Genomic DNA, 12312 nt, shown 5'->3' with positions numbered 1-12312 from the left:
CAGATGTTCCTCATATGGTAAACCTTTCATTCCTGGAATCATTCTCGTGAATATTTTCTGAACCCTCTCCAATGTCAGTATATTCTTTCTAAAATAAGGAGCCCAGAACTGCGCACAAGACTCCAAGTGTGGACTAACGAGTGCCTTATACAGCATCAACATCACACCCCTGCTCTAATATTCTATACATCTAGAAATGAGTGAAAAAATTGCATTTGCCTTCTTCACCACTGACTGAACCTGGAGGTTAACCTTTTGGGTATCCTGCACAACGCATCGCAAGTCTCTTTGCATCTCTGCATTTTGAATCATCTCCCCATCTAAATAATAGTCTTCTCATTTATTTATTTTACCAAAGCGCATGACTATACACTTTGCAAATTGTATTTCATTTGCCGCTTCTTTGTCCATTCCCCTAAACTATCTAAGTCTCTCTGTAGGCTCTCTGTTTCCTCAACACTACATGCTTCTCCACCTATCTCTGTAGCATCAGCAAATGTTGCCACAAATACATTAATCCCACAGTCCAAATAATTGACATACCTCATAAAAAGCAGCGGTCCCAACATCGACCTCTGTGAACTCCACTGGTAACTGGCAGCCAGCCAGAAAACGATCCCTTTGTTCCCACTCTCTGTTTTATGCCGATAAGCCAGTGCTCCACCCATTGGCAACTAGAACCAGGGACCAGTATTTCATGATTTGAGCAAAAGATCAGAAGATTCTTTTCTGAATCTTAATGCACCCTCAGACATTGGAATTGATTAACTGACAGGTTTTTTGGATAATATCCTTGTATGCTTTTAAGGGAAAGAGAGGGGGATAGTTTATAAGGAGGGGGTGAAATGTTCCTGTGGGCAGACAGGAACATGGAGTTTAATGTTGAAACAGGACAGTCGTGACCTTATTAAATGACAGAGCAGGTGGGAGTTGCTGAGTGGGGACCCCTGCTCCTCATTTGGATGTGGGTGTGAGCCTGTGGTGTGCTGACCAGGACTGTACACAGAGATCCAGCCGTGACCCCACTTGTGTCTATACAATTCCAGCAGAGCTCCCTCCCCTGCCATTCTGTATCTTCAGCCAACAAAAGCAAGCCTCTCATCCACCTTTTAAACCCATCGAATGCTCCGTCCTTCTAACCTGAGGAATCATTCCACATGCTCTCCCTCTGACCCTCTGTTCTTCTCCATATTCCACAATGTACCGTCTGTCTCCTGGCCTTTTTGGGCTCCCCATCTGCATTACCTCACCTCACGGATTAAATTCCACCTGCCTATCTGTCCAGTCCACTGATACCTTCCTGTAGTCCTCAGCTTTCCCCCGCACTCTCACCCACATGGCCAACTACACTGGACAACAAATATTTTGCTTCCTGATTACTTTTAGGTACGTATATCTTATGGATTTGGACTGCTGATATTGAAAATCACTATGCAATGTCCCTATCACACACCATCTCTTTGAAATTGCCTATATTTTTATATTTCAATTCATAATCCAAGTCAGATTATTTGATGCCAAGATTAAGGGAGGCATTTGTGCTGGTCCACAAATCAAGCAGGCCAGCAATAACAGGCAATTCAAAGAACTTCTATTGGGACCAGAGAAAATCGCATGGAATGCATTCAAGGAAGTTGTTGAAAATGTTCAATATTTTCCCAGGGACCAGGGAAATATTGACCAGCTGTGTTTCACTGTAACTGTTGTACTGGAAATGTGTGTCTGGGGTCCTGGGCTCAGTGTGGGACTGAATGTCTCTGCTGTCTGAGACTGTGGAACAAATGAGCTGTCAGTATCTCTGTGCTCAGTAACACACCTTGTGTGTGAGAGATGGAGCCACTGTTCTATTCATTGAGCCTTGCCAAGAGGGAACATTGGCGTACATTGAAGTCTTTCCTGCAGGTAGGAGAAGGAAAGTGAAAGAGGTAAAAGGCAGACACGGTGTGAAGCGACTGGTGCAGCCAGTGCCAGTGTGTGAGGCCACTCACAAGCTGCAGCTCTCAGCTTCTTCTGAGCAGCAGATGGAGGAGGCTCCAAACCAAGGAAGAGACGGACAAACCCCACCACTTCCCGGTATGGATCCGGGAGTGGAACAGAGGGATGGACACAACATTCATTTCCCATGGGATTCACCACTCGGAGCACTCACTGTCCAGCAACAACAGACATTGGGAAGTGGGCTAATGGGAAACCGTCTTCCCATGGTCAGGGGAGAGGAAGCAGCAATTATAGTCAGCAGCAACTTCTTCCCACTCCGCCACACTCGCCGTGGCCCAATCCCAGCGCAGGAATTAATTCTCACTCCACATTCAAGCTACAGGACCTAGGCCTCTGCAAATGGATCCATGACTTCCTAACCGGAATACCACAATCTGTGCGGATTGGAATAACATTTCCACCTCACTGACAATTAACACTGACACTCCACAGAGCTGTGTCCTTATCTCACTGCTCCACTGTCTCTACACCCAGAACTGTGTGACTAGGCATCGCTCAAACAGCATTTATAGATTTGCTGATGATACAACCACTGTTTGCAGAATTTCAGATGGTGACAATAAATCATAAATTAGGGTGAACTACCAGTTAGTGGAGTGTTGCTGCAGCAACAATCTTGCACTCAACGTCAGCAAGATCAAAACGCTGCTTGTGGACTTCAGGAAAGGTGAGATGAAGGAACACAAACCAATCCTCATCAAGGAATCAGAAGTGGAGAGAGTGGACAATTGCAAGTTCCTGGGTGTCAGCATCTCTGAGGATCTAACCCGGATGCAACATATGATGCAGTTATGAAGAAGGCAAGACAGCGGCTATATTTCATTAGGAGTTGGAGGAGATTTGGTTTGTCAAATACACTAAATAAACTTCCAGAAACGTAGAGTGGAGATCATTCTGACTGGCTGCATCTCCATCTGGTATGGGGGGCGGGGTGCGGGCTTCTGAACGAGATCAAAATAAATAGCAAAAACTTGTAAAACTGGTCAACTCTACCATGGGTCCAGGCTCGGTAGTACACAACATCTTCAAGGAGCGGTGCCTCAGGAAGGCACCGATCATCATTGAGGATCGCCACCACCCAGAACGTGCCCTTTTCACACTGTTACCATCAGGAAGGAGGGAGAGAATGCTGAAGGCACACACTCGGTGATTCAGGAACAGTTTCTTCCCCTCTGACACCCAAATTCTGAATTCTCAATGGGCATTGAACCCAAGAGCACTACCTAACTACTTTTGCTTTTAATTTATGTTTTAATTCTTGTTTAACTAGATATTTTAACTTAAATATTGAATACTTAATGTAACTCAGTTTTTTCTCTATATTTATTTATCATGGATGTCATTGTACTGCTGCTGTAAAGTTAACAAATGTCACGACGTATGCTGGTAATATTAAATCTGATTCTGATTAAGTTGCTAATTGAGTCTGCCTCATCCTCTCCAGCAACAACCTCCATTGCCCTCACTCCAGAATCGATACCATTCGCTCAGCAACACACGCACAATTCTGGAGGAACTCAGCAGGCCGGGCAGCATTAATGTAAAAGAGTACATCTTTGGCATCTTAAGCCAAGATCCTATGCTTATGAGTAAAAATAAAACACATATACTGATTTAGAATAGTCCAAACACCATTCTTCCATTGTTGATAATGCTGTTTGTCCAAGACCTTCCCACATAGGAACTATTACAACCCATTTTCCACAGAGCCCCATCATCAGCATAGAAAGCCAAACTGAACTCAGGCCCAAGACCATTAAAAAGTAGAATTAACTATCAGATTAAACAATATTAAACTGATAACATTATACTGGGGAGGGAGGAACATTATCTTCTGCAAACTCTGATGACCCACCCTCACTGAAAATGATTCCCCTAAAAAATGATACCCATTTGCAAAACCAACGCCAACACCAAGCTTAATGAGTGTAATAAAAATCCTCTCCCTCCATTGCATGTCATAAAACGATTTCAATGTCCAAAAACACTGCAACTACCGATTCTTTCAGTGTAAAAGGATTCCCAGATATCATTCCCAGTAGTACAAGGGCGTCATAGATCTCCCTTTGCGAAACCCACATCGGTAGTGACGAAGTAATTCTCTCTTATCCAAAACAATCATCAGCCTAATTACTATCATTTTCACCATTATTTTACACAACGAGGAAGTGAGACAACAGGCCTGTAGAAACTGGACAGCATCGGATCCCACCCAGGTTTTACAACAGGCTTCACCACAGACCTTTTCCAGTCTCCTGGGAACATTCTTTGCTTCCAGATCTTCTTATAAAACTCAAACAACTTCTTTTAGACTGCCTCAGGCAGATACTGGAGTACAGTATATGATAGTTTCCCATATCCTGTCCTGGTCTATAGTACATGCCTTACTGGTGGCAAATTTCCATTCAGCCAATGTAAAGTCATCATCCATGGCAATCTCAAATGCCTCTTGTTTCTCACAAATCTCCCCACTGTCCACCAAGAGGCTCTCTCTTCTCTTAAAACACTCATCCCCTATATTGTCTAGACTATGTGTGTTTGCAAACGTGTTTCTCAAACACTTTGCCTTTTCGTTGTCCTTTGCATCAAATGTCCGTTCTCCACTAATACTGGAATCTAGTTATAACCTCTGATACCATTCATTTTCTTCAGCATTCTCCACACCACCGTCAGAGGATCATGGGACGGGAAGCCTTGGGAGAAAGAATGAGGGAGGGGGATTCCCAGAGGATAGGCAAGGAGTATAGTGAGAGGGACAGAAGGAGAAAAAGAGAGAAAGATATAATAATAATAATAATAATAATAAATAAATAAACAAATAAATAAATAAATAAATAACGGATGGGCGGCCCCATGATCCTCTCATATCCCTTTTGCCAGTCAACTGTCCAGCTCTTGGCTTCATCCCTCCCCCTCCTGTCTTCTCCTATAATTTTGGGTCTCCCCCTCCCCCTGCCACTTTCAAACCTCTTACTATCTCTTCTTTCAGTTAGTCCTGACAAACGGGCTCAGCCCGAAAGGTCGACTGTACCTCTTCCTTTACATGCTGCCTGACCTGCTGCGTTCAGCAGTAATTTATTATGTGGGTTGTATAACTCCGGTCTGTTGGGGATGGCGACATTAATTTACCGGAATAAAACCTGCAGCAGAGTGAGGAATGATCCGACAGAAAGCAGCTTGGGGACTGGTCGAATCACATGGAACTATGGGAGACGCCTCACTACTCGGATGCTTTGCCACGTCATTGAGCGATGGTGGTATAGTGGTGAGCATAGCTGCCTTCCAAGCAGTTGACCCGGGTTCGATTCCCGGCCATCGCAGATTGTACAGTTTTAGACTACATAACATATAAACCTTTGACATAGACACGATCCACGCAGAACTCTAAGGGCCATCACGCTAATTCACGCTGTGAGTGTAAATTGATTCATTAATTATCATTCACTGGTCATGAATCAGAGTTGGAATTAACATCCCTCGAGAGTTTCTCGTTAAATCCTGTTCTGACTCTATTCCAGATTCTACAAGAATGGACACTTCACAGGAAGGATCGGCAGGATTTGTAAAGTGTTGCCTGATTAAAGTGTTTGAGCTTGTTTGCCTTCATTGGAATATCAGAGCCTGAGAGGAAACTTGACCGAATTATCAGAATCAGAATCCTTTATTATCGCCAAGTATGTGACACATACAGGGAATTTGATGCCGGTTTCCCTGAGCTCTCGCTGTACAGAATCAAAAAGCAAACAAAACAATAGTGTAAATAACCTTGAACTATATACAATGAGGTACTGTGTACCAGAGTATGTACAGGTGGACTTCGTTTATAATAGACTAAAATTCAAGTGTTCATAAGACTGATGGCAGACGGAAAGAAACTGTTCCTGTACCTACGGGTCCTGGCATACAGTGATCTAAAGCGCCTACCAGAAGGAAGGAGTTGGAACAGGTGATGTCCAGGGTGTGGTGGGTCTACAGTGATGCTGTTTGCTCGCTTCCTGACTCGATGAGAGACATAGACTGGGCAGATAGTCAGAATTGGTTTCCCAGGGTAGGGGTTTGAAATTCCAGCGGGAATGAATTTAAGGTAGGAGAGAGTTTAAAGATATGCGGGTCACGGTTTCAGACAGAGTGGGGTGGGTGCTTGGAACGGGCTGTCAGGTTCAGAGACGGAAGATATACAATGTGTTTAGATAGGCATATGAATATGTTAGTGTAGAGCGACATCGATAGAGGCACAAAGAGAAAATCTACAGATGATGGAAATCCAAGCAACACAGGAAATGTTGGAGGAACTCAGCAGGCCAGGCAGCATCTGTGGGAAAAATACAGTCGACGTTTCGGGCCGAGTCCCTTCATCCGGACTGGAGCAAAAACCGATGAGGAGTCAGAGTTAGATGGTGAGGGGAGGAAGAAACACGAGGTGATATTTGAAACCGGTGGGGGTGGGGAGGTGGCTGGTAAATTAAAGACCTGAAACTTTGGTTGGGGAAAGAGACACTGGGCTGGAGAATAGGGAAGGAGAGGAGGCCATGGAAGAAAGAAAAGGGGGAGGAACACCAGAGGGAGGTGATGGGCAGGTAACAGATAAGGTCAGAGAGAGAAAAGAGAATGGGGCTTCGTGAAGGAGGGTGCATTACCGGAAGTTTGAGAAATCGATGTTCATGCCATCAGGTTGGAAGCTACCCAGATGGAATATAATGTTTTGGTCTTCCACCCTGAGTGTGGCTTCATCGCGACAATACTGGAGGCCATGGGCTGCCATGTCGGAATTGGAATGGGAAGTGGAATTAAAATGGGTGGCCACTGGGAGATCGCTCTTGTTCTGGTGGAGGGAGTGTAGGTGCTCGGCGATGTAGTCTCCTAATCCGTATCGGGTCTCACCGATATACATGAGGCTACACCAGGAGCACTGGATACAGTAGATGACCCTAAAAGACTCACAGGTGAAGTGTCGCCTTACCTGGAAGGATTGCTTGGGGCCCTGAATGGTACTGAGGGAGGATGTGTAGGGACAGGTGTAACACTTGTTTCACTTGCAAGGATAAGTGCCAGGAGAGAGATCAGTGGGAGGGACGGACACACATGGGATTCACATGGGATCCCTGCAGAGAGCAGAACGTAGAGGGGGGAGAGAAAGATGTGTTTGGTGGTGGGATTCCGCCGGAGATGGCGGGAATTACAGAGAATTGTGTGCTGGAGGCGGAGGCTGGGGTGGGTGAGGTAGGTGAGGACAAGACAAACCCTCTCCCTGGGGGAGGGAGCGAGGATGCGGTGGGGGCAGACGTGAGCAAAATGGAAGAGATTCTGTTGAGAGCTGCTGTCATGGTGGAGGAACGGAAGCCCCTTTCTTTGAAAAAAGACGAATTTCTCCTTTGCTGTTGAATGAAAGGACTTATCCTGAAGGCAGATGCAGCGGAGACGGAGGAATTGAGAGAAGGGGCGGGCATTTTTACATGTAATGGGGTGCGAAGTGGTATAGTCCAGGTAGCTGAGAGAGTCTGTGTGGTTATAATAGACATCAGTAGACAAGCTGTCTTCAGAGATAGAGACAGAGAGATGGAGAAAACGGAGGGAACTGTCGGATATGGGACAGGTAAACTTTTGGGCAGGGTGGAAGTTGCAGGCAAAGCTGATGAAGTGGATGAGTTCCACATGGGTGCAGAAAGAGGTAGCAATGCCGTCATTTACATAGTGTAGGGAAAGTTAGGGAGCGACACCAGTGTAGGCTGGGAACATAGACTGTTCCACGTAGCCGACACACAGGCAGGCACAGCTGGGACCCATGCAGGTGTCCATGGCTCACCTTGTGTTGAAAGGAAGTGGGAGGACAAGTTCCGCCAGACGGAGATGAATGGTGGTGGAGGAGAGCTGGTTGGGTCTGGTTTCCCGATGGAAGCGGAGAGATTTGAGACCTTCCTGGTGCGGGGGTGGGTGGTTTGCTGGACGTGTATAGGGATTGGACATCCATAATGAAAATAAAAAGATCGAGGACCTATATGGGATGAAAACAATTAAACTCCAACTGAATGATCCAAAATTAAATCAAAACCACGACATTAGACCCGGCAAGTCCGTTAGTTCCAAGGATGTCGCTCGAGGAAATATACACTTATGGTCAAAGAGAATGGTGAAGGAGTATGTAACTTACACACTCCTGACAAAAATATACCATGCGCCCCGGGTACTGTACTCTCTCTTTCCCCTTCTTCAATCCGGCTGAAGGTACAGGACAGCACGTAGTACAGGCTCGTGGATAGCTTCAACTCCGCCGTTATGTCTATTGGATGGTGCCCGAGTCGATAAGATGGAGTCTTGACCTCACAATCTACCCGTTATGATGCGGCACCTGATTGTTTACCCGCACTGTGCTGTCTCTGTCGCAGTTACATTTCATTCTGCATTCTGTTATTGCTTAACATTGTTCTCTCTCAATACGCTGTGTAATGATTTGATCTCTAGGAATAGTGTGAAAGAGAAGCTTTCAGAAAATATTTTAATTCCCACTGAAGTTAATGCGGCAGTCGCAGGGTCTCCGGACAGCACAGCGTTACCCAGCTGGCAATAAAACGCGCCGCAAAAACTGCCGGGTTACCTCCGTCCCTGGGTGGGCTCGGACCACCAACCTTTCGGTTAACAGCCGAACGCGCTGACCGATTGCGCCACAGAGACAAACTGGAAAAGGAGACTATGAATGGTCTATTCCGGGGTTGGAAGATGGTGACTAACAATCGATCAACACACATCAAAGTTGCTGGTGAACGCAGCAGGCCAGGCAGCATCTCTAGGAAGAGGTACAGTCGACGTTTCAGTCCCAGACCCTTCGTCAGGACTAACTGACGAAGAGTGGTAAGAGATTTGAAAGTGGGAGGGGGAGGGGGAGATCCAAAATGATAGGAGAAGACAGGAGGGGGAGGGATGGAGCCAAGAGCTGGACAGGTGATAGGCAAAAGGGATACGAGAGGATCATGGGACAGAATGTCCGGGGAGAAAGACGGGGGGGGGGGAGGGGAACCAGAGGATGGGCAAGGGGTATAGTCAGAGGGATAGAGGGAGAAAAGCAAGAGTGAGAGAAAGAATGTGTGTGTAAAAATAAATGACGGATGGGGTACAAGGGGGAGGTGGGGCATTAGCGAAAGTTAGAGAAGTCGATGTTCATGCCATCAGGTTGGAGGCTACCCAGACGGAATATAAGGTGTTGTTCCTCCAACCTGAGTGCGGCTTCATCTTTACAGTAGCGGAGGCCGTGGATAGACATATCAGAATGGGAATGGGACGTGGAACTAAAATGTGTGGCCACTGGGAGATCCTGCTTTCTCTGGCGGACAGACCGTAGGTGTTCAGCAAAGCGGACTCCCAGTCTGTGTTGGGTCTCGCCAATATATAGAAGGCCACATCGGGAGCATCGGACGCAGTATATTACCCCAGCCGACTCACAGGTGAAGTGTCTCCTCACCCGGAAGGACTGTTTGGGGCCCTGAATGGTGTTAAGGGAGGAAGTGTAAGGGCATGTGTAGCACTTGTTCCGCTTACAAGGAGGGAGATCAGTGGGGAGGGATGGTGGGGACGAATGGACAAGGGAGTCGCGTAGGGAGCGATCCCTGCGGAAAGCAGAAAGAGGTGGGGAGGGAAAGATGTGCTTAGTGGTGGAATACCGTTGGAGGTGGCGGAAGTTACGGAGAATAATATGTTGGACCCGGAGGCTGGTGGGGTGGTAGGTGAGGACCAGGGGAACCCTATTCCTAGTGGGGTGGCGGGAGGATGGAGTGAGAATCTCCCCCTCCCCCTCCCACTTTCAAATGTCTTACCACTCTTCCTTCAGTTAGTCCTGACGAAGGGTCTCGGCCTGAAACGTCGACTGTACCTCTTCCTAGAGATGCTGCCTGGCCTGCTGCGTTCACCAGCAACTTTGATCTGTGTTGCTTGAATTTCCAGCATCTGCAGAATTCCTGTTGTTGCGTTTTTAAGACTAACAATCGATGTTGTGAGGCGGCTTTTCACATATCACAATCACAACATTGGAATTAAACTTGAACTTCCACCAACAGCAGCTGACACCGCGGCTTACCCGGAATCCCAAAGGCTGTAATAAAAGGATAGTAAACGTCTTCTATTCGCCAGATGACTGGATACACCATTTCAGTGAGAATCTGTGATTTCTCTTGTTCCTGAATTCACAGCTCCGTTAGACACGCTGAGCTGATGCATTAAAAACGACCTCGATTCAAACAGAGTCTCAATCTCCAGCGATACGGTCAAACACTTCACTAATTGTCTTAGTGACGAGCACGTGAACAAACACTTTAATTAAACACCATTGCCTCTGATGTAAACATTGGACGATTGAAGACCAACACATCACAATTCTTGGGCATTACTTCAGCAGAGTCTTTGGTGGCAATGAGGCCGGTAGATTTAATTTTAAACTCTACATTTGTCACGGAAGAGCTACTTTTTACAGATTTCATTGTTTATTGTTTGATCATTATTGCGCTACAAATGGAGACCAGCGCCCCTGAACGACCCATATCTCGTGTCCCTCAGTGCTGTCCTTCAGTCCTGCAACTCCCTCCTGGTCGCACACACAAACAGTCTGGAAACACAGATACGAAGAAAAATACAACAGAGAAAACAAGGTCGGGATAGAAAGCGTCAAATAACGACGTTCTTGATGTACAAACACGAGAAAATGTGCAGATGCTGCAAATACAAGGCAATACCCAGACAGTCCGCTGAGTTCTTGCAGCATTTTGTCTGTGATATTGCTGATATAACAGATTTTATGAGCATCTCAAATCTGACAAAGGTCAAAGGAAATTGTCTTGAGCCGGAGGGCGGTGAGTCTGTGGAATTCTTTGCTGTCGACGGCGATGGAGCCCGAGTCACTTGGTATGCTTAACGCGGAGGGTGGTAGTTACTTGCTCAGTAAGGAAGTCAAAGACTGTGGAGAGAAGGCGTGAGAATGGTGTCGATGAGGATAATAATTCAGCCAAGATGGAATGGGGCAGACTGACTCTGCTGCCTTCTCTTACGGTCTTATGACCGTATCCCATCAGCGCCTGGGTTCAGGTGTACAGAATTGTTCGCACTTCTGTTGTTTATGTTTCCTCAACGTCGTATTTATTGTTCTGTGTTTATCAGTCTGCATTTCACGGGTGGTGTAGAAAACTGCACAAAACACAGCGTGATATAATCATTTGCAGGTTGACTGTGTGGTTAAGAAGACATACGATTGTATTTAACTTCATCAACCGTGGGATTGAGTTCAGGAGCCGACAGGTAATGTTACAGCTATATAGGACCCTGATCAGACCCCACTTGGAGTACTGTGATCAGTTCTGGTCACCTCACTACAGGAAGGATGTGGAAAGTATAGAAAGGGTGCAGAGGAGATTTACAGGGATGTTGCCTGGATTGCCGAGCGTGCTTTATGAGAATAAAAGCATAGAGACATAGAAAACCTACAGCACAATACAGGCCGTTCGATCCACAAACCTGTGCCGAACATGTCCCTAACTTAGAAATGACTAGGTTTACCTATAGCCCACTATTTTTCTAAGCTTCATGTACCTATCCAAAAGTCTCTTAAAAGACCCTGTCGTATCCGCCTCCACCACCTTTGGCGGCAGCCCATTGCACGCACTCACCAATCTCTGAGTAAAAACCTTACCGCTTCATCTCCTCTGTACCTACACCCCAGCACCTTAAACCTGTGTCCTCTTGTGGCAACCATTTCAGCCCTAGGAAAATACCTCTGACTATCCACATTATCAATGTCTCTCATCACCTTATCCACCTCTATCAGGTCACCTCTCATCCTCCGTCGCTCCAAGGTAAAAAGGCCGAGTTCATTAAACCTATTCTCATAAGACATGATCCCCAAGACATGCTTTCAGGGTCCGATGGAGTCAGACCCCAAGATCCTTTTGATCCTCCACACTGCCAAGAGTCTTACCATTAATACTATATTCTTCCATCATATTTAACCTATCAAAATGAACCACTTCACACTTATAACTTACAGATTGAGTGAACTCGACCTTTTCTCCTTGGAGCGACGGGGGATGAGAGGTAACCTGATAGAGGTGTATAAGATGATAAGAGGCATTGATCGTGTGGATAGTCAGAGGTTTTTTTCCCAGGGTTGAAATGGCTCACACCGTTTTCAGGTGTTTGGAAGTAGGTACAGATGAGAAGTCAGGAGTAAGTTTTCTTTACGCAGAGTGTGGTAAGTGCGTGGAATTGGCTGCCGGCGACGGTGGTGGAGCCTGATGCATTAGGGTATTTTAATAGGCTCTTGGAGAGGTACATGGTGCT

General features: G+C 46.2%; 1 protein-coding gene and 1 non-coding gene across 2 annotated transcripts in view; one reads left to right on the top strand and one right to left on the bottom strand.

The window, feature by feature from the left end:
• Positions 1–12312, bottom strand: part of LOC140188910 (uncharacterized) — an 838801-nt gene that overhangs the window by 785287 nt on the left and 41202 nt on the right. The window lies entirely within an intron of this gene.
• On the top strand, positions 5247–5318 carry trnag-ucc (transfer RNA glycine (anticodon UCC)). The gene has a single exon. It is a non-coding gene; the product is annotated as a tRNA-Gly (tRNA).

The sequence above is a fragment of the Mobula birostris genome, chromosome 28 (assembly GCF_030028105.1).
Source record: "Mobula birostris isolate sMobBir1 chromosome 28, sMobBir1.hap1, whole genome shotgun sequence".
NCBI lineage: Eukaryota > Metazoa > Chordata > Chondrichthyes > Myliobatiformes > Myliobatidae > Mobula > Mobula birostris.
Note: the sequence above shows the minus strand (reverse complement) of the source record. Positions and strands in the feature narration are given on the sequence as shown.